The following is a 25,096-nucleotide window of genomic DNA, read 5'->3' on the forward strand; positions in this document are numbered from 1 at the left end:
ATAGGACCATGATTTTTTTTTTTCCCCCCAAGTAAAGCAAGGTGTTAATCTTTGTAGTGGTGGTTGTGGATACCTTGCAATAACAGAGTAGCTATTGTGTTCATAAGTAGCTGTTGCATTCATGCTATCTGACCTACATTGTGCTGCCGCAGAGAATGGATCCTGAGCCTACTTCTGGGCATCTAAACTGAGCAATTCGAGGAGCACTTAGAGAAGGAGGCTGAAGAATGAGTTTAGTTAGTGCCTTAACCGCGATTGGACCTTAAGGACCGCTAAGAAAGTAGTTGCCAGTCATCCTGCAGGAGGCTCAAGGCAGCCCCATCCTCCCATCCTGCCCCCCCCCCGCCTTGCTCCCTCGTCCTGGGGGATAGTAGCAGTTGGACCCATTCATGCCACCCAGGTAGAAAGGGGTTTTGGCTCACTATGCTCTGGTTTCACCTGCAGAAATGTAATTTATGCTCTCCATCCCACCTCCACCTCCAAGCCTGCAAGCCATGGACTGAATTCATCTACTTGGTAGAATTGGTACAGGCAAAATAAAGCACACTTCGGTCAGAGCTCTTCAGAATTAGTCCCAGGAGCCCTCTGTAGTTCTGCAGAGATTTCTGGTGATGATTGCAATCATCTTTACCTTGACTGGCCATGTACTAACCAATCCTTCCCCTCTCTTCAAATCTCCACCCTTCCCCTAATATTAGAATGTAAGAAATCTGACTCAATAGAGAGAGACCAAGTATGAAGTGAAAAAAATTAAAATCAGATAGAACCTCCAGGGTAGTAATGATCATATGTTACAATGAAAACTTCCCAGGGATAGACACCACTGTCTCTGTAGGCTTATGATATGCAATTCTACAATGATTGAGGCAAGGTGAAACAGGGACCACAGGGGGGCATCTCAAGTGCAGTCTTAACTGCACACTAGTTGGAGGGGTCAGTTAACTTTTTTGTGGTATACTTACTTCTATAATAAGATTAGATTGAATGTTACTTAAGGTCTTTTGTAGCTTAAAAGTTATAGTGTCTACAAATGCGTGCCTAATTCTCCTTTGTAAGGGTGACCATGGCTCTTGGAAATGTCAGGGTATAAATTTTTGAAAGAATTCCAGTGCCTTAGGTACCACATTGTTGGTTCTCAGAACGAATCTTGTAAGACAGATATTGTTCCTACTTCCCTAAAAAGAAACTGAAATGCATAGAAATTTACCCAGGAACCCCTTGGCAGTATATGAATCATTTGGCCAAAGCAGTCTTAGTATTAACACGTTTGAAAACACACTGCGAAAATCAGACTGACTACGCTATAATTTGGAATATACTCAAAACTATTTTCTACTCCAACTGTTAGGGAAAATAAAGGGTGGGTGTCCACCCACCCCCATCTGGGGAAATTCACTTCTTTTAAACATGTACAGAAACATCAAACTCTAAATGTCCCAATTATAGAGGATACATCAGAAGAAGATATTTGGCTTCCGGTATAAAAATGGTTATGAAAAATAAAAATATCTGAGGAATAAGGTTTCGCACCACCTTCTGTGGTTTTATATTTCTGGTAGCCTTCAGGACCTGGTGGTCTTTATTCCTGATTGTTTCGTGTGACACCTAGTGGTAAGAGTAAGGCACAGGCGTTCCTTGATTTGTCATAGTGCCTTTTGAAAAAATTGGGAGGTGCTGAGCCTTGATGACTTGTCCCTACAGTGGAGATTCCCAAGGAGGTACCTTTTGTTTTCCTGCAGCTCTGGGAAACAGTTTTGAATAATGTGATCCAACAGGTTTTTTTCCCCATCATCTATATGGTTTAAGTCAACAAACATTACAACGTGGGTGAAAAAGAATATACACTTGGAAATTAAAACCATGAGCAGACTGGGCAGAAGACAACAAAAGGGTCTGGTTTTGATTTAGAAAGACCTTTATGGGCCGGGAGTTGTGGCTCACTCCTGTAATTTTAGCACTTTGGGTTGCCGAGGCGGGAGGATTGCTTGCCACCCAGGAGTTGGAGATCAGCCTGGGCAACAAAGCGAAACACTGTCTCTACAAAAAATACAATTAGCAGAGTGTGGTGGCAGGAGTCAGTAGTCCCGGCTACTCCAGAGGCAGAAGTGGGAGAATCGCTTGAGCCTGGGAGGTAGAGTTTGTAGTGGGCCATGATGGCAGCACTGCACTCCAGCTTGAGCAACAGACTGAGACCCTGTCTCAAAAAAAAAAAAAAAAAAAAAAAAAAAAAGACCTTTATGGACCCTTCAGCACTCAGATTTTTCTCCTCATTGTCAAACATTCTAGCTAACCATAACCATTAAAAAAAAAATGTTAAAACTGTAGGCTGTTCGCGGTGGCTCACACCTGTAATCTCAGCACTTTGGGAGGCCGAGGTGGGTGGATCATCAGGTCAGGAGTTCGAGACCAGCCTGGCCAACATGGTGAAACCCCATCTCTACTAAAGATACAAAAAATTAGCCGGGCGGGGTGGTGCGCATCTGTAATCCCAGCTGCTTAGGAGGCTGAGGCAGGAGAATCACTTGAACCCAGGAGGCAGAGGTTGCAGTGAGCCGAGATTGCACCATTGCACTCCAGCCTGGGTGACAGGGCGAGACTCTGTCTCAAAAAACAAAACGAAACAAAACAAAAAACTTTAGATAACTCATTTTTAATGTTATTTGGCCTTTTTAATGCATAAGGCAAAATAATAAGTTACATCTCAAAGCTGCTTGTATTTTGGCCCAGGACGCAGCCATAGGAAATGACAGGATGGCTGGTGATGCTCCAGGAGCACCCCCTTGGGAAAAGGAGCATCACCAGGGCCTGGTTTGGCTGCAGGCACTTCAGGCACTCCTCCTGCATGGAACAAGCACAGTATGGACAAAACCTATTGCCTGAAGTGCCATGGAGAGAGTCTACAAGTTCAACCAGGTGGTCCAAAATCCTCAGCTTTTCTTGATGATATGGGCAGGGTGGCCTGTGTCAACTGGCCTGGCCAACTAAAACTAAATTGTTTTGGCTCCAGCAAAGTCAACTCCAGAATCAGGGTACCCATTGCTCAGTGCAGCTAGGCTGGAAGAGAGATGAGCCATGACAGAGTTCCTGAAGAGCAAGGCAGGTGCACTCCCGACTGGGAGCCCCACTGTGAAATTCTGAACTTACATTCTGCTTTCAGTCTTGTGTTGTCTTCTTCCCTGCTAGACTGGTAGCAACTGTCTGCATCCTCTTCAGAACATGGAGCCCCCAAGCTATGGATCTTTTCCCATAGAAAAACAAGACTGGGGGCAGTGGCTCACACCTGTAATCCTAGCACTTTGGGAGGCTGAGGCAGGTGGATCACCTGAGGTCAGGAGTTCGAGACCAGCCTGGCCAACATAGTGAAACCCCATCTCTACTAAAAATACAAAAATTAGCCAGGCGTGATCGTGGGTGCCTGTAATCCCAGCTACTCGGGGGGCTGAGGCAGGAGAACCACTTGAACCTGGGAGGTGGAGGTTGCAGTGAGCCGAGATCGTGCCGTTGCACTCTGGCCTGAGCGGCAGAGAAAGACTACGTGTCAATTAAAAAAAAAAAAAAAAAAAACCCGGAAAAACAGCTGTCAGGACCTTCATTTGTAGTGAAGCAAAAATAAGACTGTCAAATCCTTAATGTGTTTCCTTTGCTACAAATTCTGCAATTTAATGGGGATTAAAGCTTTAAAGGATCTCAAACTCAAATACTTACGCATCGGGAGCAGGCAGGTTTCACAGATGAGTGAAGCAGACCATTTGAGTCGGAAAGGAGTGGGATCTCCAGCAGCTTAGGACAGGGAGTATACCTCCCTCATACTTCGCTCAGACAACTTTTGGCATGTAGCACTTTCAGTTCAGTAGTGACCTTCTATTGTTAAAGAAATAAAAAAAATTGGCCCAGCTCCGTGGCTCATGCCTGCAATTCCAACACTTTGAGAGGGTGAGGCAGGAGGAGCACTTGCATCTAGGAGTTTGAGACCAGCCTGGGCAACATAGTGAGACCCCATTGCTATAAAAATAAAAAGAAAAAATTAACCAGGCATGGTGGCATACACCTGTAGTCTCACCTACTTGGGAGACTGAGGTGGGAGGATCGCTTGATCCTGGGACGCTGAAGCTACAGTGGGCCGTGATTGTGTCACTGAGCTTCAGCCTCAGCAACAGAGTGAGACCTTGACTCAAACAAACATAAAAACATGATGAAAACTAAACACAAGGCATTTCTGCATCTATTGGTTAAATAGAGCCTATAAGCTCCGAGTTTACAACCTCTTTTTCAGCCACAGTATGATGTTTTAATTGTGCTTTGCGGGAGGCACAACCTTCTGCTGTTGGCATCATGGGGTCTCTGCTCCTGTGTGACAGGAGACTGGGACAAAGTGTGTCCATCCATGATGTGCAGGGCTGCTTCTGCCAGGCAGGGTTGGAATTAGGGGGCTCTAACCTCTGAAAAGTGAATTTTTCCTCCCTCAAACCAATTATTGTTTGTTTGTTTGTTTTTGAGACAGAGTTTTGCTATCGTTGCCCAGGCTGGAGTGCAATGACATGATCTTGGCTCACTGCATCCTCCGCCTCCCGGGTTCAAGTGATTCCCCTGCCTCAGCCTCCTGAGTAGCTGGGATTGCAGGCGCCCACTACCATGCCTGGCTCATTTTTTGTATTTTGAGTAGAGACAGGGTTTCACCGTGTTGGCCAGGCTGGTCTCAAACTCCTGACCTCAGGTGATCCACCCGCCTTGGCCTCCCAAAGTGCTGGGATTACAGATGTGAGCCACCATGCCCAGCCTGTTTTGTTTTTTTGAGACAAAGTCTTGCTGTGTCACCTAGGCTGGAGAGCTGTGGCATGATCACAGCTCACTGTAGCCTTAATCTCCTGGGCTCAAGCGATTCTCCCACCTCAGCCTCCCATGCAGTGGCACCACAGGCACATGCCACTGTGCCTGGCTAATTTTTTTTGAGACGGAATTTCATTCTTGTCACCCAGGCTGGAGTGCAATGGTGCAATCTTGGCTCACTGCAACCTCTGCCTACCAGGTTCAGGCGATTCTCCTGCCTTAGCCCCCCCGAGTAGCAGGGATTATAGGAGCACCCCATCACGTGCAGCTCATTTTTTGTATTTTTAGCAGAGACAGGGTTTCACTGTGTTGACCAGACTGGTCTCGAACTCTTTACCTCAAGTGATCCACCCACCTCAGCTTCCCGAAGTGCTGGGATTACAGATGTGAGCCACCACACCTGGCAGTGCCTGGCTAATTTTTTAATTTTTTTGTAGAGATGGGTCTCCCTGTGTTGCCCAGGCTGGTTTTGAGCTCCTGGGTCCAAGTGATCCACCCACCTTCACTTTCCAAAGTGCTGGGATTACAGGTGTGAGCCACTGCACCCTAACCCAAAGCAATTTTTAAATACTACACTGTAAAATAAGCATAATAAGTCCAACAAAGTTCTGAGATTTCTCACAATAGGTACTTATGTTGTTTTAAGGAATCAGATGACTTCAGTAAACATCTCCTGAGTTGTGCCTGCTCTGCTGGTGCCCTAACTGCATGCCAATCTGGCTCTTGGGTAACCTGCTGTGAGGGAAGGAGGAGGCCTGCACGTGTCACCCGTGGCCAAAATTCCTGGCTCTCTCTTTTCATGGTTTGTTGGCGGTAACCAAATAATATTTATAGGTGTGTAGCATTGTTCATGGTCTGTTGTGTTCAGGGAGAAGTAGTTGGATCAGGAAGGTGGTAGAGGCTTAAGGCATTTCCCCTGCATGCCAATGTATTTGCTATTTTGTCTTGGATGTAAATGCTTCTGGGTTTAGTCAGGGTATGAGGATACTTAGCACTAGGGAACTTCCACACAAGAGCCTGGTACTTGGCAGGGGATGAGACGTAAATGATATGGGGCCCTTGTTCTTTGGCACTGAAATTAGGTAAAGAACTCATGATCCTTCTCAGAGGGAGCCTAAGCTGTATCCACCAATGGAAACTACATGGAGAGGTAGACCCTTTCCCCGCTATAGTCTAAGGCCTTGGGAATTGTTTAGGAAAAAGCAAAACAGAATCAGAGCTGCTAAGAGATAGATTCATATTACAGAGTAAGGATTTAGGAAGCTTGTTCCTGAGCCCTTTCTTGTAAGCACTAAAATAATGCCTTTCCCAGACTTCCTTTTAGAGCCTCTATTATCTGGAGTAAAACCCCAGAGTGCTTGGATGAGTATTAGAAATTGAGATTTGTCTCTGAGGCTATTAGTGGGGAAGGGTATCACAAGAATATAGTTTCTGAAAGTTTTTCTTAGGTTTTTTTTTGGTTTTTTTTTGAGACAGGATCTTACTCTGTCACCCAGGATGGGGTACAGTGGCATGATTACGGCTTACTGCAGTCTGACCTCCTGGGCCCAAGCAATCCTCCTGCCTCAGCCTCCCATGTAGCTGGGATTACAGACACATGCTACCATACCTGGCTAATTTTTGTATTTTTAGTAGACACAGGATTTCGCCGTGTTGGCCAGGATGGTCTCCAACTCCTGATCTCAGGTGATCCACCTGCCTCAGCTTCCCAAAGTGCTGGGATTATAGGCGTAAGCCACCATACCTGGCCTGGCCAGGTTTGTTTGTTTATTTGTTTATTTATTTACTTATTTTGAAACAGAGTCTCGCTCTGTTGCCCAGGCTAGAGTGCAGTGGTGTGATCTTGGCTCACTGCAACCTCCGCCTCCTGGGTTCAAGTGATTCTTATGTCTCAGCCTCCCTAGTAACTGGGACTACAGGTGCCTATCACCACGTCTGGCTTATTTTTTGTATTATTTGTAGAGATGGAGTTTTGCCATATTGGCCAGGCAGGTCTTGAACTCCTGACCTCAAGTGATCCGCCCACCTTGGCCTCCCAAAGTGGTGGGATTACAGGCGTGAGCCACCATGCTCAGACTATTTTTTTCTTTTCTTTTTCCTTCTTCTTTTTTTTTTTTTTTTTTTTTTTTTTGAGATGTTGTCTTGCTCTGTTGCCAAGCTGGAGTGCAGTGGCGTGATCTCGGCTCACTGCAATCTCCGCCTCCCAGGTTCAAGTGGTTCTCCTGCTTCAGCCTCCTGAATAGCTGGGATTACAGGCACATACCACCACACCTGGCTAATTTTTGTATTTTTAGTAGAGACAGGGTTTCACCATGTTAGCCAGGATGGTCTTGAACTCCTGACCTCGTGATCCGCCCGCCTCAGCCTCTCAAAGTGTTGGGATTACAGGTGTGAGCCACCGTGCTCGGCCGCCCAGCCTATTTTTAAACACTGAAAGCAAATGAGAAACAGAGCGAGATGGATCACAAATAGAAGCCATGAGCAGAAAAAAAGAGGAGAAATTGGCCTGGAACATTTTTTCTTTGTTACCAGGTGTCAGCTGTCAGAGTCCAGTCCCATGACTGTGACACAGTCCCTTTGGATAAGCCGCTTAGCTTGACTTAGGAATATTCATCATTTCTTATATCCCAGGGCTGTTCATAGGCCAACGTGTAGTGATTATTTTGCCAAAAACACTGATATTTTCAGAAAGTGAAGCAGATTAATGCATCACCAAATCTTTAAATGCTAATATTTGAAAATTGGGCCAGTTTGGAAGAGTATGAGAAAAGAGGGAATGGGATGCCCCCGTACTCATTGACTGAAACTCAAGAGGCTAGGCGGAAATGGGTGAGGTTGACAGCACAGGTATGGGTTTTGCTAGAAATCTAAATGTACATCATGAATAGAGAGCAGAGAAGCACACAGATAACCCAGTCTCAATGTTGGCTTTTCCACTTTTAGGGGTCAGGTCCACCTCCACGTTGTCAGGGCATGAGGAAAGCACCTCACTGGATTTCAGGGCAGGAGGATGGGAGTCACAGGGTAAAGGGAAGAGGCTACACACAGAGCAGGAGCGGGGGCTATGGGAGTTAGGGAGGGAGGCAAGGGGGAATATTCCCTTCACGAATGGCAAGGCAGAACACTAACACGAGGAACACAGTATATGCATGGTGCTGTCTGCAGTGACATCTTCTGGCCATTTGTGGAAGAAGTTTTCTTTGAGGCATCACGGATTCTTGAGAAGAGGAATTTAGGAAAGTTGAGTTGAGGATGTGCACTGAGACTGGATATGAAGTTGTGATTGTGGTGCGTCACTTAACACAGTCCCAAGGGAAAGACCCCACTTTATCTGTGAGTGTTACTTTTCCTTCAGAGCCTGTTGCCGGTCAGCTCAGTGCATCCTGCTATTGAAATGACACCCGGACCATCCTCTTCCTTCCATCCTCACTGTCCCCACAGTAGTGCAGGCTGTGTTGTACCATGGTAGCTTCTTGGTACTTTTCGTTATTGTTGTTTTGAGATGGAGTCTCGCTCTGTTGCCCAGGCTGGAGTGCAGTGGTGTAATCTCGGCTCACTGCAACCTCTGCCTCCCAGGTTCAAGTGATTTTCCTGCCTCAGCCTACCCAGTAGCTGGGATTACAGGCACCCGCCACCACACTTAGCTAATTTTTGTATTTTTAGTAGAGATGGAGTTTCACCATGTTGACAATGCTGGTCTTGAACTCCTGAACTCAGGCAATCCAACCTCCTAGGCCTCCCAAAGTGCTGGGATTCCAGGCGCAAGCCCAGCAAAAATGAATTATTTTTAAAGTTGAAACATAATACCTTCATGTGGTTTAAAAAAAAAAAAAACAAGCAGTCTAAAAAGGTTACAATTATACAATTAAATCTCTCTCGCTCTCTCTCTTTTTTTTTTTTTTTTTTTTTTTTTTGAGACAGTTTCGCTCTTGTTGCCCAGGCTGGAGTGCAGTGGTGCAATCTGGGCTTACTGCAACCTCTGCCTCCCGGGTTCAAGCAGTTCTCCTGCCTCAGCCTCCCAAGTAGCCAGGCATGTGCCGCCACGCCTGGCTAAGTTTTGTATTTTTAGTAGAGACGGGGTTTTACCATGTTGGTCAGGCTGGTTTCAAGCTCCTGACCTCAGGTGATCCGCTCACCACGGCCTCCCAAAGTGCTGGGATTATAGGCTTGAGCCACCGTGCCCGGCTTAAATCTGTTCACTGAGGCTTCTGATAACGTATTTTCATCATATCATTTCCTGTAACAGCCTCTGTTGACCTACCGTGGCCTGCAGGAAACGGTCTGAATTCCTCAGCTGTATTTAAAGTCCTCCAGAGTCAGACTCCACCCTGCCCAGCCACTCCTCATCACCATTTCCCCCCAGCACCAACACTTCGTGCCAGCTGCTCTGGCCTTCATGCAGGCCTCTCCCTCCCTGTCCTAGGACCACTTTCTTTCAGCTTCCTTGCCAGGACCCACCCTTTCCAAAACTCCTTTTCTGTCTTCCTCTTCTTGGGCGCTGTGCCCTCTTTTAAATCCTTCTAGCTCTTACAGCTTGTCTTGAATATTGGGCCACATATTGTCTCATACTCCTTAGTTATTGCTTGTGTCATATTTTGATCCCTAGTTAAACACGATAGTTTTTAACTAGGAATAGTGTTGGGTGGGGCAGGGGCTGCTGTGGGGGGAGGAGACATTCATTTCTTCTGTGTCTCCCTTACCCTGGGCTTCCCTTGCCATTGTTTCAGGTATGAGTATCCCCTTTGCTTCATACTTGTCCCAATTTTTCTTGGACCCTCCTCCTCCGTTAATACCTCACTTTGCATGCAATCGATTTCATTCTTTTCTATCTAGAAATTATCTCAAGAGGCCATAGGGTCCAGCTTCTGCTTTCAGGTGAGTAAGGTGCTATCATTCCCATTTTACAAAGGATGCAGACACTCTGAAATAAAGGCTATCAGGAGGATGGGGGCACATCAGAGCCACCATATCCCATCCTGTCCTAGAGGAATTGAACATGAGTAGAAGTGAACAGATTATAAATAGACCTAGATAGTGTCCTCTTTCTCTTCTGTTGCCTGAGAGTAATCTCTGGGGTGGAGCCCAGGGTAGGGGGGAAGGCTCCTTTTCAAACCTTTGGTTAAGGAGTTCAGGAGATAGGTGATGTCCTGGAGGCTTGCTTAGTCCAGCTCCCCAGGGCAAGAGATCTAACAGGAAATTGGGGCAGAAGCTCTAGTTTAAAGGAATAGATGAGCATTTGCCTGGAGTATTCCCCATGTTAGAAATGCATTGGGGACATAGAATGGTGGGAAGGAAGCAGCATGAGAATGAGCGTTGTTGGTTGAAAGGCCTCTGACAAACTGATGCATACTCAGACCTCTCATTGAGGACTGCAAGGCTAACGGCCCATGGACATATGACTGGCTGGCCCAGGTAGGGGTATGGTGGCTAAGGCCCACCTGCTGCCCTTCTGGAATGCTGTTTAATGGCTTTCAGAAGCAGAGGTATTTTCAACACCAACATTTCATAAGCTCAGGAGCTTGACCCAGTTTAATAGAGTATACATAAACTAATACAACCAATATTTAAATGAAAAGCCCATTGGTATACAAAGAATGATGTATGCTTTGCAGTCTGACTAAGGCAACATCTAGAACAGTTTATTTCCCAGGAAAGTTTCCCTTGAAGAGGAAACCCTAGGCAGTTTAGATCCAGGTAGACTTCACATCTTGGACTTTGAGCACAGAGAACTTCATTCAACTACTATTACATATGAACATATACTAAATTGTTTTATAAAAGTAGTACAGGAGGCCATTTGACGTATTAAGCATCAGGGCATCACTGCAGCTTTCCATTGTTAAAGGCCTTAACCTCACTTTGTCTTTTTACTCTCAACATTGAGTCTATCGATTTGTTAGGCCAGCTCAGCAACAAGACTGGAAATTAACATAGAGGTATATGGGAGGGTTGTTGTCGGCAGGGTGTTGAACTGGAGCTAAAAATAGGTGGGGATTCCTGGGGCAGCCTCCTTCGTGGTCACAGGCACCACAAAAGGAAAACTCAGCAGGGAAATTTGCTTTCGAGCCCTGCCCACAAGGGAGGGTAAAAGCCCCCACCTCTGTCGCTCCCCACCGGAAAAGCTCAGGGTGACAGTGAGTTTAGTGCTTTCAAAATGTCAGGTCTCTCACAGACAAGCTGTCACCCCTTCCCGCCCCCAGACTTCTGATCAGAGGCTTTCCCTCTGGGTAAATTCACTTTCTTAGTTCGAGCTCAAATGTCTGTCCCTGACTACCTGTAGCTATGTTTTGTCACAGGCCTGATTAAGATAAAGGGAATGTGAAATATTGACATAACAGGGTTAATATGGGGGGGGAACTCTAAAGAAGAAAAGCACTGTAGGTAGGGAAAAAAAAACCCCATTAATTTGTCAAGCATTTATTAAGCTCTTTTTGTGGTGCCAGGCACTACGCTGGGATATGGAGCATAATAAAAATAATTTTTTATTTATAAAATAAAAATAAATATGGTTCCTGCTCTCAAGGCACTTCTAGGCTGGTGAGAAGACCAGCAGGTAAATGAGTGGTGCTAGTAGGGAGTGATCAGAGATGTGGCTGAGGCCTGAGCAAAGTGGCCTGGGAGCATGAGGCAGGGGAAGCCATGCCACACTGAGAGGGATGGTCCAGGGCAGCTATTGAAAGACACGTCAGAGTCAGGAGTGGAAAGAAGGATGTGCAGGCAGAGGATTAAGCCTGTGGTGGGCTGGGAGGTGTGAAAGCAGCTTCACAGGGCTTGCTGTGTGGTAGAGGGATATGAGTAGGCAGGAGAGACACAGCACACAGCCATGTGACCGAGCCGAGAAGCTGGGCCTGCACCCTGAAAGCTGTGGTGGGTCACTGATCAGGTGTATGCCTTAGAAGACAGTGTGGTAAATAAACTGGAGTAGGTTGGGCTTGAGGCTGGTGGCCAGTTAAAGACAGTGACTGGAGGCCAGGCGCAGTGACTCACACCTGTAATCCCAGCACTTTGGGAGGCTGAGGCAGGTGAATCACCTGAGGTCAGGAGTTTGAGACCAGCCTGGCCAACATGACGAAACCCCGTCTCTACTAAATATAAAAAAATTAGCTGAATGTGGTGGCGCGTGCCTGTAATCCCAGCCACTTGGGAGACTGAGGCAGGAGAATCACTTGAACCTGGGAGGTGGAGGTTGCAGTGAGCCGAGATATAGCACCACTGCACTCCTGCACTCCAGCCTGGGCAACAGAGCAAGACTCTCCTGTTAAAAAAAAAAAAAAAAAAAAAAAAAAGACAGTGACTGGAAAGTGAGATGGCTACAGAGAGATCTAAGAACAAGGATTTCGAGGTCTGAGTGACTGATTGGATGTGAAGGAGACAGGGAAGAATCTAGAAGCTCTGTTTCTGACTTTGGTTACTTAATGGAAAAACAGGAGGAAAAGCAGGTTGAGGGGAAGATGATGGGCTCCATCTTGGATGTATTAATTTCAAGATCCTCGTAGATACAAACAGCCAATTTAATGTGGAGAGTTCTAAAAGCATGCAATATATTGGAAGTCATTGGCTTATTTGAGAAACAGACAAAGCCACCCAGGAATTGTGTGTAGAAGTCCAAACACCAAGACTGGGAACACCCAAAGAGGTGAGCTTGGCTGAGAAGCCAACCAAGGAAACTGAGGAAAAGCAGAAGAGAGGGCTGTACTTCTTGTGAGAAGTACAAGAAAGTGGCCTTTGTAAACGAAGTGTCAAGTATGGCAAGATTGTGTGTCTATAGGAAACTACACAGATATGCTAAAGCTCATGAATTCAGGCTAACTTGAGAAGAAAAAGGCCAGACTGAAAGAAAAGAAAGGCTTATTTAAGATATGATATTTGGCCGGCCGCGGTGGCTCATGCCTGTAATCCCAGCACTTTGGGAGGCCGAGACGGGCGAATCACGAGGTCAGGAGATGGAGACCATCCTGGCTAACACGGTGAAACCCTGTCTCTACTAAAATACAAAAAAAACTAGCCGGGTGTGGCGGCAGGTGCCTGTAGTCCCAGCTACTCAGGAGGCTGAGGCAGGAGAATGGTGTGAACCCAGGAGGCGGAGCTTGCAGTGAGCCGAGATCGCGCCACTGCACTCCAGCCTGGGCGACAGAGCGAGACTCCGTCTCAAAATAAATAAATAAATAAATAAATAAATAAATAAATAAATAAAAGATATGATATTTAATTATTTTTAAATACACAATTACAAGGCTAACTAAAGGGCTCCTTCAGGGCTGTGATTCAAAGATTTACAATTATTTCATTAAAAGCACATAATGAAAACCATGGCATCTCTTTCATTTTATCAGTAGACAGATAGAAGTTGATGAAGTTAAGTGATGTGTTCAAGGTCACACAATTAAACAAATTGGACTAAAACCCAGATCTCTAGACACTGAGCCTGGTGCTCCTTCCTCTATATCAGTGGTCGGTTCTCAGACTTTGGCTTGTATTAGAGTCACCTGGAGGGTTCGTTAAACCACAGCTTGCTGGGCCCCACCCCAGAGATTTTTATTCAGTAAATCTGGGTTGGGGCCTGAGAATGCATTTCTTACCAGTTGCAGGTTACCTATTGCTTCTGGCCCAGGACCACATTGAGGACCACTGCTCTGTATAAGCCTCTTTATCTCTAACACTTAAAGTACTCAAGGATTCTAGAAGCCAGTTGTCTTTCAGGTTGCTTAATCATTTTCTCAGAAACCCTCCTTATATTATTAGTTTGCTTAAAAAGAATATTTTCGGGCCGGGCGCGGTGGCTCAAGCCTGTAATCCCAGCACTTTGGGAGGCCGAGACGGGCGGATCACAAGGTCAGGAGATCGAGACCATCCTGGCTAACACGGTGAAACCCCGTCTCTACTAAAAAATACAAAAACCTAGCCGGGCGAGGTGGCGGGCGTCTGTAGTCCCAGCTACTTGGGAGGCTGAGGCAGGAGAATGGCGTGAACCCGGGAGGCGGAGCTTGCAGTGAGCTGAGATCCGGCCACTGCACTCCAGTCTGGGCGACAAAGCGAGACTCTGTCTCAACAAAAAAAAAAAAGAAAAAAAAAAAGAATATTTTCTTCATGCAAACAGTCTCCTTGAACTTTATTCATTCAAAAAACTCAAGCTGTTCTAGATAGACACTGTTCTGGGCATTAAAGATATAGTAAAATACATTGCCCTCAGAGGCCAGACGCAGTGGCTCACACCTGTAATTCCTACTTCCAACATTTTGGGAGGCCAAGGCAGGAGGATTGCTTGAGCCCAGGAATCTGAGACCAGCCTGGGCAACATGGCAAAAACCCATCTCAAAATAAAAATATAAATAATACAAAAATTAGCCAGGTGTGGTGGCGTGCACCTATAGTCCCAGCTACTTGGGAGGCTGAGGCGTAAGAATCTCCTGAGCCTAAGAGGTTGAGGCTGCAGTGAGCCGAGATCGCACCACTGCACTCCAGCCTGGGCAACAGAGTAAGACTTTGTCTCCAAAAAAAAAAAAAAAAAAAGGAACAAAAAAACCTCTGTCCTCAGAGAGTTTACCTTGTGCAGGAGATACAAATAACACAAAATAAAAGAATATAATATGTTAGTGAGAGTGCTAAGGAGGAAAAAAGAAATCAAGAAAAAGTATAGAAATGTAGGAAAGGAGAGGATGTTGACATTTTAGGTAGGGGGACCAGAATAGACAAGAAGGCAACCATGAAGTAAATACTTTTTTTTTTGAGACAAGGCCTCACTATGTTGCCCAGGCTAGAGTGCAATTAGGCGATCTCGGCTCACTGCAGCCTTGACCTCTTAGGCTCAAGCGATCCTCCTACCTCAGCTTCCCAAGTAGCTGAGACTGTTACAGGCATGCACCTGCATGCCCGGCTAATTTTTTTTTTTTTTTTTTTGCATATTTAGTAGAGACAGTGTCTCACCATGGTGCCTAGGCTGGTCTTGAACTTCTGGGCTCAGACAATCCACCTGCCTTGGCCTCCCAAAGTGCTGGGCGTACAAGTGTGAGCCACCATGCCTGGCTGAAGTGAAGACCTGAATGAAGAGCATGAGCTATGTAGCTGTCCAGGAAGGAGGGGCCAGGTGGTCTTCAGTGAGTGCAGAGGCCTGGAGAAGGACACACCCTCAGGGACAGCAGCAGGGAGTCAGTGTGGGGGAAGTCGTGTGACTCACAGGAGTAATAGGAAATGAAATCAGAGGTAACAGAACGCCAGATCAATGCTGGGACCTTAGGAACTGCTTTGACAATATTTAGTAAATTCCCCTAGAAAATATCACTCTATTTCTCTTGCTTTAAAACATACTTTTGAGGGAACTTTAGGTCCCAGCCTTGAGTGGGCCCCAGGAGCTCCCAACCCTAAAGGGTATAGAAGTTCCCTCCACAAAGTGGCTGATCAGTGTGCCAAGTTGCTTGTTTTCCCAAAGCAACAGAGTACAGACCCATATGGAGAGACATAAATGGAAGGAAATAGGTTTCTTTGGCCACCTTTTATGTATAAATGTGCCCTACCCCATCCTCCCCCAACCCACACCCCAACTCCTATCTTCAGCTTCACTAAATTCCAAGTGAATTGCCCTGGCAATGTCTACCACATTTTTTCTGTATTATGAATTTCATCATCTACACTTCTGGGAAAAATTAACCCCACCCTTATGAGTTGTGAGCTGTGGCTCAGACCTTCGGTTCTTTTTATGGTCAAGCTTTTGGGTCTTGGCCCACCCACAACCACCTGCAATGGGGAAAAAACCTCATTAATACATTAAAGGACTTTTTGTAATCCTGGAAGGTTACTACACTTATATTCGAACAAATAGAAATCTTCAAAGTATCATAGTTGCCACAGTCAAAGGCAGATTACTAGGCTGAATAGATCATTGGTCTAAGAAAATTGTGGAAAAAAAATCATGCCCCTTGCAGCAACACAGATGCAGCTGGAGGTCATTATCCTAAGTGAATTAGTGCAGGAACAGAAAACCAAATGCTGTGTGTTATCACTTATAAGTGGGAACTAAACACTGGGTCACATGGACATAAAGATGGGAATGGTAGACAATGAGGACTACAGAAGGGAGAAGGGAGGGAGCAGGGGAAAAGACTGAAAAACTAGCTCCTGGGTACTTTGCTCACTACCTGGGTGACAGGTTCCATTATACGCCAAACCTCAGCATCACTTAATACACCCTTGTCACAAATGTGCACATGTACTCCCTGAATCTAGTGCTTGACTATGTTGTCTTGGAACCTGGAGCTAGGTCCTGCAAAAAAAACTTGGGACTATAAAGATGCAGTCCTGAACTCTAAGAGATTATATTCTAAAATAAAATGTCTTAGACCTCTGAGGATGTAGGGGTATTTATGAGTATTAATGTTTTCCTATTGGTACGTGAGAAATATTTTCTAGCAGAACAACTACAAAAAAATGCAAGCCTCCCTCACATTTTTGTTTTAAGCCTTCAGAGACTACATTTATTATCTTGAACAGAATGAAATTTTGAAGTCATATTGGCAAATTGTCAAGTTATCTGTGGGTACAAATTATAAAATATTGGATATAAAGCCAGACCAGACACAGTGGCTCTGGCAGGGCGTGGTGGCTCACACCTGTAATCCCAGCACTTTGGGAGGCCAAGGCGAGTGGATCAGTTGAGGTCAGGAGTTCAAATCCAACCTGGCCAACATGGTGAAACCCCGTCTCTACTAAAAATACAAAAATTAGCCAGGCATGGTGGTGCTCTCCTGTAATCCCAGCTACTTAGGAGGCTGAGGCTGGAGAATTGCTTGAACCTGGGAGGCAGAGGTTGCAGTGAGTCCAGACAGTGCCAGTGCACTCCAGCCTGGGTGGCAGAGGAATATACCATCTCAAAAACAAAACACAACACAACATATGAGTTTTTACTGATGACTTTTTTCTTTCCAGACTTGAATTGGCTCTTGGGGGCCCACATAGAGTAGAGGGTGACTTTCTGTAGGTGACTTGCCAACGTCTCTAGAGCAGGCCCTGCTGCTCCACCTAGAATAACACATCACATGTGGGTTACTTCAAGATCCTAGCTGCTTCTGCTCCTAGGATCTGACAGCTGTTTGGGACAGGGACACTTTTTGCTGTTATTGATCTCTAAACTCTTAGACTGTAAGAGCTAGAAGTGACCTTTAAGGTCATTTAATCCAACTGTTCCTTTTACACTTAAAGCAAGTCTTTAACATCCTTGCCAAGGGCCCTAGCAATTTTGGTCAAACACCTCTATCTAGTGTTTACACTTAGGAATAATCTTAGGTGAGAACAAAGATCCTGATTCCATTTACTGAGGAAGGCTTTTGTGCAGGAGGTAAGTTTTGGTGTGGTTAATGCATTCAATTTAAATGTAATTCAGTTCAATTAAAAAAGATGAAAAGGAAACTTGACTAATACTTTTTTTAAATGTCAAATGAAATAATATTGTGGATGAATAATCAAGAATATTTCTTTGGGCCGGGCGCGGTGGCTCACGCCTGTAATCCCAGCACTTTGGGAGGCCGAGGCGGGCGGATCACAAGGTCAGGAGATCGAGACCACGGTGAAACCCCGTCTCTACTAAAAATACAAAAAAAAATTAGCCGGGCGCGGTTGTGGGCGCCTGTAGTCCCAGCTACTCGGGAGGCTGAGGCAGGAGAATGGCGTGAACCCGGGAGGCGGAGCTTGCAGTGAGCCGAGATCACTGCACTCCAGCCTGGGCAACAGAGCGAGACTCCGTCTCAAAAAAAAAAAAAAAAAAAAAAGAATATTTCTTTGGAATACAGATAAATGGTAAACACTAATCCTAAATATCCATCATATTTGCCATCATAATTTAAAAAAATCCGAAATGCCAGACCACAATAGCAAAATGCTTAATAGTGCTGCCAACCCCAGTAAGCCATCATGCCTTGTTTCCACCAACACAAACAGATTTTATGGCCCAGTCTTTAAATGAATCACTCTGTGAAAATGATAGCAAATGTAATAACCCCAGACAGCTGCAATTATCTAAATGTCTCCCTATTAGCCATTTGAATGGCTGAAGCCTTATAATCAAATTAGAGTGAATGCTAATTGAAATCTAATAGAGCTTACATCCATGTGATTAGATATCAGAATTTGATTCCAATATTGTTAAATTACAGACAGGGCCCATCAAGTCACACTAAAATGCGGTAACCTCAATGACAAAAGGAGATGGATTCTTTCAATAAAGAGATCAAGCTGGAACCGGTTTGTATGGTGTTACCGCCACCTCCTGGGACTTAGTGGAACTGCAGAGACAATTTTTCCTTTGACGCGGGCACAACTATTTTCTTTTCAATTTTTCCCCTTTCCTTTCCTTTCCTTTTTCCTTTCGTTTCCTTTCCTTTTTCCTTTCGTTTCCTTTCCTTTTTCCTTTCGTTTCCTTTCCTTTTTCCTTTCGTTTCCTTTCCTTTTTCCTTTCCTTTCCCCTCCCCTCCCCTCCCCTCCCCTCTCCTTTTTCCTTTCCTTTCCTTTTTTGAGGGAGTCTCGCTCCGATGCCAGACTGGAGTGCAGTGGCGCGACTTCAGCTCACTGCAATCTCCGCCTCCCTGGTTCAAGCGATTCTCCTGCCTCAGCCTACTGAGTAGCTGGGACTCCAGGCGCCTGCCACCACACCTGGATAATTTTTGTATTTTTAGTAGAGACGGGGTTTCACCATGTTGGCCAGGATGGTCTCCGTCTCCTGACCTCGTGATCCACCCGCCTTGGCCTCCCAAAGTGCTGGGATTATGGGTGTGAGCCACCGCGCCCAGCCTTTTCTTTCTTTTTGAGACAGAGTATCCTTCTGTTGCCCAGGCTGGAGTGCACTGGTGTGATCACAGGTCATTGCAGCCTCAACCTCCTGAGCTCAAGCAATCCTCCCATCTCAGCCTCATGAGTATCTTGGACTGCAGGTGTGTGCAACCACATCCAGCTAATTTTTGCGTTTTTCATAGAGACAGGATCTCACTATGTTGCACAGGCTGGTCTCAAACTCCTGGACACAAGCGATCCATCTGCCTTGGCCTTCCAAAGTGCTGGGATTACAGGCGTGAGCTACTGCACCTGGCCTACATAGAAATTTAAATATTTGCATATTGGATTTGGCCCCAAATTAGCCTGATTATTTATTTATTTATTTAGTTAGTTATTTAGTTAGTTAGTTAGTTTTTTGAGATGGAGACTCACTCTGTCGCCCAAGCTGGAGTGCAGTGGCATGATCTCCACTCACTTCCACCTCTGCCTCCTGGGTTCAATCGATTCTCCTGCCTCAGCCTCCTGAGTAGCTGGGACTACAGGCACATGCCATCACGCTCCGCTAATTTTTGTATTTTTAGTAGAGACGGGGTTTCACCATGTTGGCCAGGATGGTCTTGATCTCACGGCCTCGTGATCTACCTGCCTTGGCCTCCCAAAGTGCTGAAATTACAGGCGTGATCCACTGTGGCCAGCCAGCCTGATTTTTTAAAATTATAATTTCCTTTTTTACATTTTTTTATTTCAATAGTTTTTTGGGTACAGGAGGTTTTTGGTTACATGGATAAGTTCTTTGGTGGTGATTTCTGAGATTTTAGTGCACCTGTCACCTGAGCAGTGTACACTGTACCCAATATGCAGTCTTCCATCCTTCACCGGCCTCCCAGCCTTCCCCCACAAGTCCCCAAAGTTCATTGCATCATTCTTGTGCCTTTGTGCCCTCATAGTTTAGCTCATACTTATAAGTGAGAACATAAATTATAATTTTCTTTACTCCAGTGTGTATTCCTAAACCATGCTGAATTGTTAATAAGGCAAGAATATAAACATATAAATGAAAAAGTTTGAATAAAACTTATAGGAAAAGCAAAGAAATATGATTTGAAACATTTAGCAAGGGTTAAATACATCTGAAGTGATAAAAAGCTTACTTCAATGCCAGCATTATGGCTAGTGACAGGTAGAACAATGCTGTCCCCCGCCCCCACTGCCCGTCCCAGATAGACATCTTAGTCCTAATTCTTAGAATTTGTGATTATGTTAGGTTATATGGCAAAAGGGAATTTAGGCTGCAGATAGGATTAAGGATGTTAATCAGATGACCTTGAGATAGGGAGATTAGTCTGTCTTATCCAGGTGGGTCCAGTGTAACCATAAGAGTACTTATAAACAGATGAGGAAAGCAGAAAAGAAACAGGGAAATGGCAGTGTGAAAAAGACATGGCCTGATGTTGCTGGCTTTGAAGGTGGAGGGATGAGGCCGCAAGCCAAGCGATGCTGGAAAAAGATCAGGAAATTGAGTCTTCTCTAGGGCCCCAGAAGAGCACAGTTCTGCTGCCCCCTTGATTTCAGCCCAGTGAGATTCATTTTGGACTTCTGACCTTCAGAATTGTTACATAATACATTCGTATTGTTTAAGCCACTAAATTTGTGGTAATTTGTTATGGCAGCAATGGGAAAACTTATACATGGATTGACAGAAGGGAAGCTGAAAGTAAAGAGGCAGGTAAAGATCAAGGCACTGTTACATATGGGCAAAGCAGTAGACATGGAATCAGAAATTCCCTGCTCTGCCAGTTACTGTTAGTACCTCTGTAACTTAGATAAGTTACTTAACCTCTCTGTGTCTCAATACTTTTATCTGTATAAAGGGCTGATACTTCCTCAGATGGCTGTTGTGAGGAGGAAATGAATCGATGTGAACCCTTACCACAGTGCCTTTGGAGAGCCCTAACACATGTGCACTGCTGTTGCTGCTGCCACTTGCTATCACTATGACTGCCACAGGGTTAATGGTGGTTTTTTGTTGTTGTTTAATAAGTAGGTGTTTATTTACAAAATTATGTGTACCATATATACATAATTCAGACAAAATTCACAAGTGAAGGATTACAGATTAAAATTACATTAGATTTTTGCATATAACAAGGTTTTATTTAGCACATTCAATTAAACCCATGCCTCTGTAATCACATTGCATTTTTGGTGGTTCCTGCACAGTTGATGACAGACCTTGGCTTACAGAAGTGAAAACAGACTATCTCAGTGTAAGCAATTATTCTTAAAACTTTGATTGGCAACTTTGGCTCTAGGTTAGTAAAATTAAATTTGCTTCTTATTAATCATGACTATTGGGTACCAATTTAGGGTGTCACTCTTTTATTAAGTTTTCGGAATGGGTCAGAATATGCAGAACTACACAGTATTAAACATGGTGCTAGGCCAAGCGTGGTGGCTCACATCTGTAATCCCATCACTTTGGGAAGCCGAGGTGGGAGGATCACTTGAGGCCAGGAGTTCAAGACCAGTCTGGCCAACATGGTGAAACCCTGTCTGTACTAAAAATACAAAAATTAGCTGGGTGTTGTGGAGGGCACCTATATTCCCAGCTACTCAGGAGGCTGAGACAGGAGAATTGCTTGAAGCTGGAAGGCTGAGGCAGCAGTGAGACGAGACTGTGCCACTGCATTTCAGCCTGGGAAACAGAGTGAGACTCTGTCTCAAAAAAAAAAAAAAAAAAAAAAAAAAAAAAAAAAAAAAAAAAAAAATGGTGCTAGTGTTTGCAGTTGAGAATCTCCTCAATGTAAATTTTTTAGTTGATAGTTCTAATTAAAAGTGTCAGTTTTCATATTTTATATATAATTCCTATAATTATACATCATTTAAACTTTTTATTTTGAAAAAATTTATGTTCATAAGAAGTTGCAAAATAGTATAGAGAGTTCCCTATATCCTTCACCCATCTTTCTTCAGTGCTAATATTATCAAAACCAGCAAAATGATGCTGGTACAATGTTAATCATAACTACAGATCTTATTCAGATTTCACAGTTCTTACACAACTTTTTTTCAGTATACAAGTTCTATGAAATTCTGTCTCATATATAGGGTTGTGTAACCACTACCATGATCAGGATACAGAATTGTGCTATCATCACAAATAAACTCCTTGTATTATCCCTCATAGTCACACTGTCCCCTGTCCCTAAGCCCTGGCACTGACTGATCCATTTGCCATCATTATAATTTTGTCATTTTGAGAATGTTACATAAATGGAATTATATAATATTTCAACTTTTGAGATTGGCTTTTTTCACTCAGTGTAATGCCTTTGAAATCTATCCACATTGCTATATGTGTTAATAGTTTTTTCCTTCTTATTAATGAGTAGTGCACCATTATATGGGGGTACCAGTTTATCCATTCAACTGTTGAAGAATAGTTGTTTACAGTTTTGGGCTCTTACAAATGAAACTGCTATAAATATTCATGTACAGGTTTTTGTGTGAACATAAGCTCTTTTCTTTTCTTTTCTGAGACGGAGCCTTGCTCTGTTGCCCAGGCTGGCGTGCCGTGGTGCCATCTCAGCTCTCTGCTACCTCCGCCTCCCAGGTTCAAGCAATTCTCTGCCTCAGCCTCCTGAGTAGCTGGGATTACAGGAGTCCGCCACCGCGCCTGTCTAATTTTTTTGTATTTTTAGTAGAGACGTGGTTTCACCATCTTGGTCAGGCTCGTCTTGAACTCCTGACCTGGTGATCCACCCACCTCGGCTCCCAAAGTGCTGAAATTACAGGCCTGAGCCACTGCGCCCAGCCCATAAGCTTCATTTCTTTAGATAAAAGCCCAGTTTTGTAAGGTTTGAGGAGTTAAGATCATCGGTGTTAAAATACTTTGTAAATGGCAATGCTTACTTCAGATTTAAGGTGGGTTACTCTGAGATATATTAAGAATGATAAACAGTGACAAAAGGCTGAAACATTTGGGGAGAATACGTGGTAAGAGTTGGTAGCAAAGGGAACCCAATTTTGAGTGTTTTACTTTGTAGAAATAAAATGCTGTTAATGGAAAATGTGAGACTTAAGGGCAGCCTTTTATACAGTGGAAATGTGGGATTGAACTAAAAACAAAAGACTGAAATATCTTGGTACATTGGCAGTGCACCAGCCGCTGAAGGATGTACACAATTAGTGGAGAGAATATTAATAGGAAGAAAGATGAACAGCGACAGAAAGGCAGATTCATTCATTCATCTAGCAAATATTTATTGGGCCCCTACTAGTGGCCATGCATTGTTGTTGAGCCTAGACACGCCCAGGAACAAGTCTGTGTGTTACGAAGCTTATATTCTAGATAGAGTGAAAGACAGTAAACAAGGTAATATATAAGATAACGTCACATAGTGATAAATACTATGTACAGATATCAAGTAGGGAAAGGAACTGGAGAGAGATTGGAGATGCTATTTTGGACTATATAGTCAGGAAGGCCTCCGTGTGGAGGTGATAGTTTTAGAAGTTTCTGGGGAGCTGAGATCATAGGAAGATAAGAATTGAGCCAAGATTTGGTTCACAGGAAGTTGTTGAAAGACAACATAGGAAATTATGACGTCTGAGCATAAACAAGACCAAATGTACAAAATGTAAGGACAAATATTAAAATATATTAAGATGCAAAGTTTCTCTATGACAACAGTTACCTAAAAAAAAAGTTAAGCTGTAGACCTTGGTGCTTTTTCTTCTTGAGATGGAGTTTTGCTCATGTTGCCCAGGCTGGAGCATAATGGCGCAATCACTGCAACCTCTGCCTCCCGGGTTCAAGTGATTCTCCTGCCTCAACCTCCTGAGTGAGTAGGTGGGATTATAGGCATGTGCCACCATGCCCAGCTAATTTTGTATTTTTAGTAGAGACGGGGTTTCATTGTGTTGGCCAAGCTGGTCTCAAACTCCTGACCTCAGGTGATCCGCCCGCCCTGGCCTCCCAAAGTGTGGGGATTATAGGCTTGAGCCAATGTGCCCGGCCAAGACTTTGAAATGATACTTAGGAGTGTAAATTAGCACAGTCAATTTCAAGACAATTTGTTATATACATTCATAGGAAGAAGGAAATTTTTGTTTTTGGGGGTCAGGGACCAAGTCATTATCAGGGTATGTTGCATTTCTTTTACTTGATATAACTGTGTCTTTCTGTGTTCTACAGAAAAACAGCTTGAAAATGGGGTACTATGCAAATGTCAGTATTGTTATTATTGATGATTTTGTGACTCCTACTGTGCCTCTCATGCACTATGATGACAAAATATATCCATTCTCTAAAGAAAGGCACTGTGGCTGCAGTGAACCATGGTCATGCCACTTCACTCCAGCCTGGGCAACAGAGAAAGACCCTGTCCCAAACAAAGCAAAATAAAACAAAAACAAAACACTATCCTTATCCTTTTTGTTTTCTTTTGTCAATATAGGCAGATAATAATGTTCAAGTTTTCTTGGAAGATCGGGAAAAAAAATAGTGAAATAGATCATCCTCATTCCTGCATTATTTGTGTGCAGAGAGGGATGTTCCCATTCTACCATCCTCTGCAGCCTTTCTCTAGACAGGATGGATGATCTCATGTTTCTACTAACTCTCTTTTCCAGGGTAGGAGGGTAAGGCAGGGCATTGGAAAGGGGTGAGCTTTAGGTCAGTTTTAATAAAACACAGTATTATAGATACAATGGAAGCCCCTTTTGAAGCTCTTTGCAATCTCAATTCCCTTACTCCTTTGCCAATATGTATTCTTCCTAGCTTTTCATACTTTTGGTACATATGAATGTATCTGTAGATAATGGATATTAATACTATTATTAAATCTTAGATAAATGGCCTCTTAAATGTATCCTTTTGCAAATTACTTTTCCACTCAAGATTATGATTTGAGATTTACTCATATGGATTCATGTTGTTCATTCACATAACTTCATTGCTATATTCTACATTTATTCATCCATTTCCTTACCAGTGATAGACAATACTATGGTGAACATTTTTTGTATGTGTCCCCTTAGGCACATATATGATGGTTTCTTCAGGGCAGTGATACTCAAAGTGTGGTGCATGAACCAGCAGCATCAGTATGACCTGGAAGTTAGAAATGTAAATTCTTGAGCTTTAACCCAGGCTTACAAAATCAGAAACTGGGGTGGGGTGGGGTGGGGTGGGGTGGGGCCTACCAAACTCTTTTAATAAGTTCTTCAGTGATTCTGATGCACACTAAAGTTTGAGAATTACTGTTCTTGCTATAATTTTACAAAATTGCTGGGTTATAGGATATGTGTATTTACACATTTATGAGATTTAGACAAATTGTCTTTAAAGTGATTGTGCTAATTTACACTCTTTTTTTAAAAAAAAACTTCAGTAATGTTTTTGTTACTTTAATACATTGAATATTAATTTATTAAGCTGAAGTAACATCTCATCTGTCCATACAGGCAGCGCTTGAAACATTTTATTTTATTTTATTATTATTTTTTT

This window comes from Macaca mulatta, chromosome 7 (genome assembly GCF_049350105.2).
Source record: "Macaca mulatta isolate MMU2019108-1 chromosome 7, T2T-MMU8v2.0, whole genome shotgun sequence".
Taxonomy (NCBI): Eukaryota; Metazoa; Chordata; class Mammalia; order Primates; family Cercopithecidae; genus Macaca; species Macaca mulatta.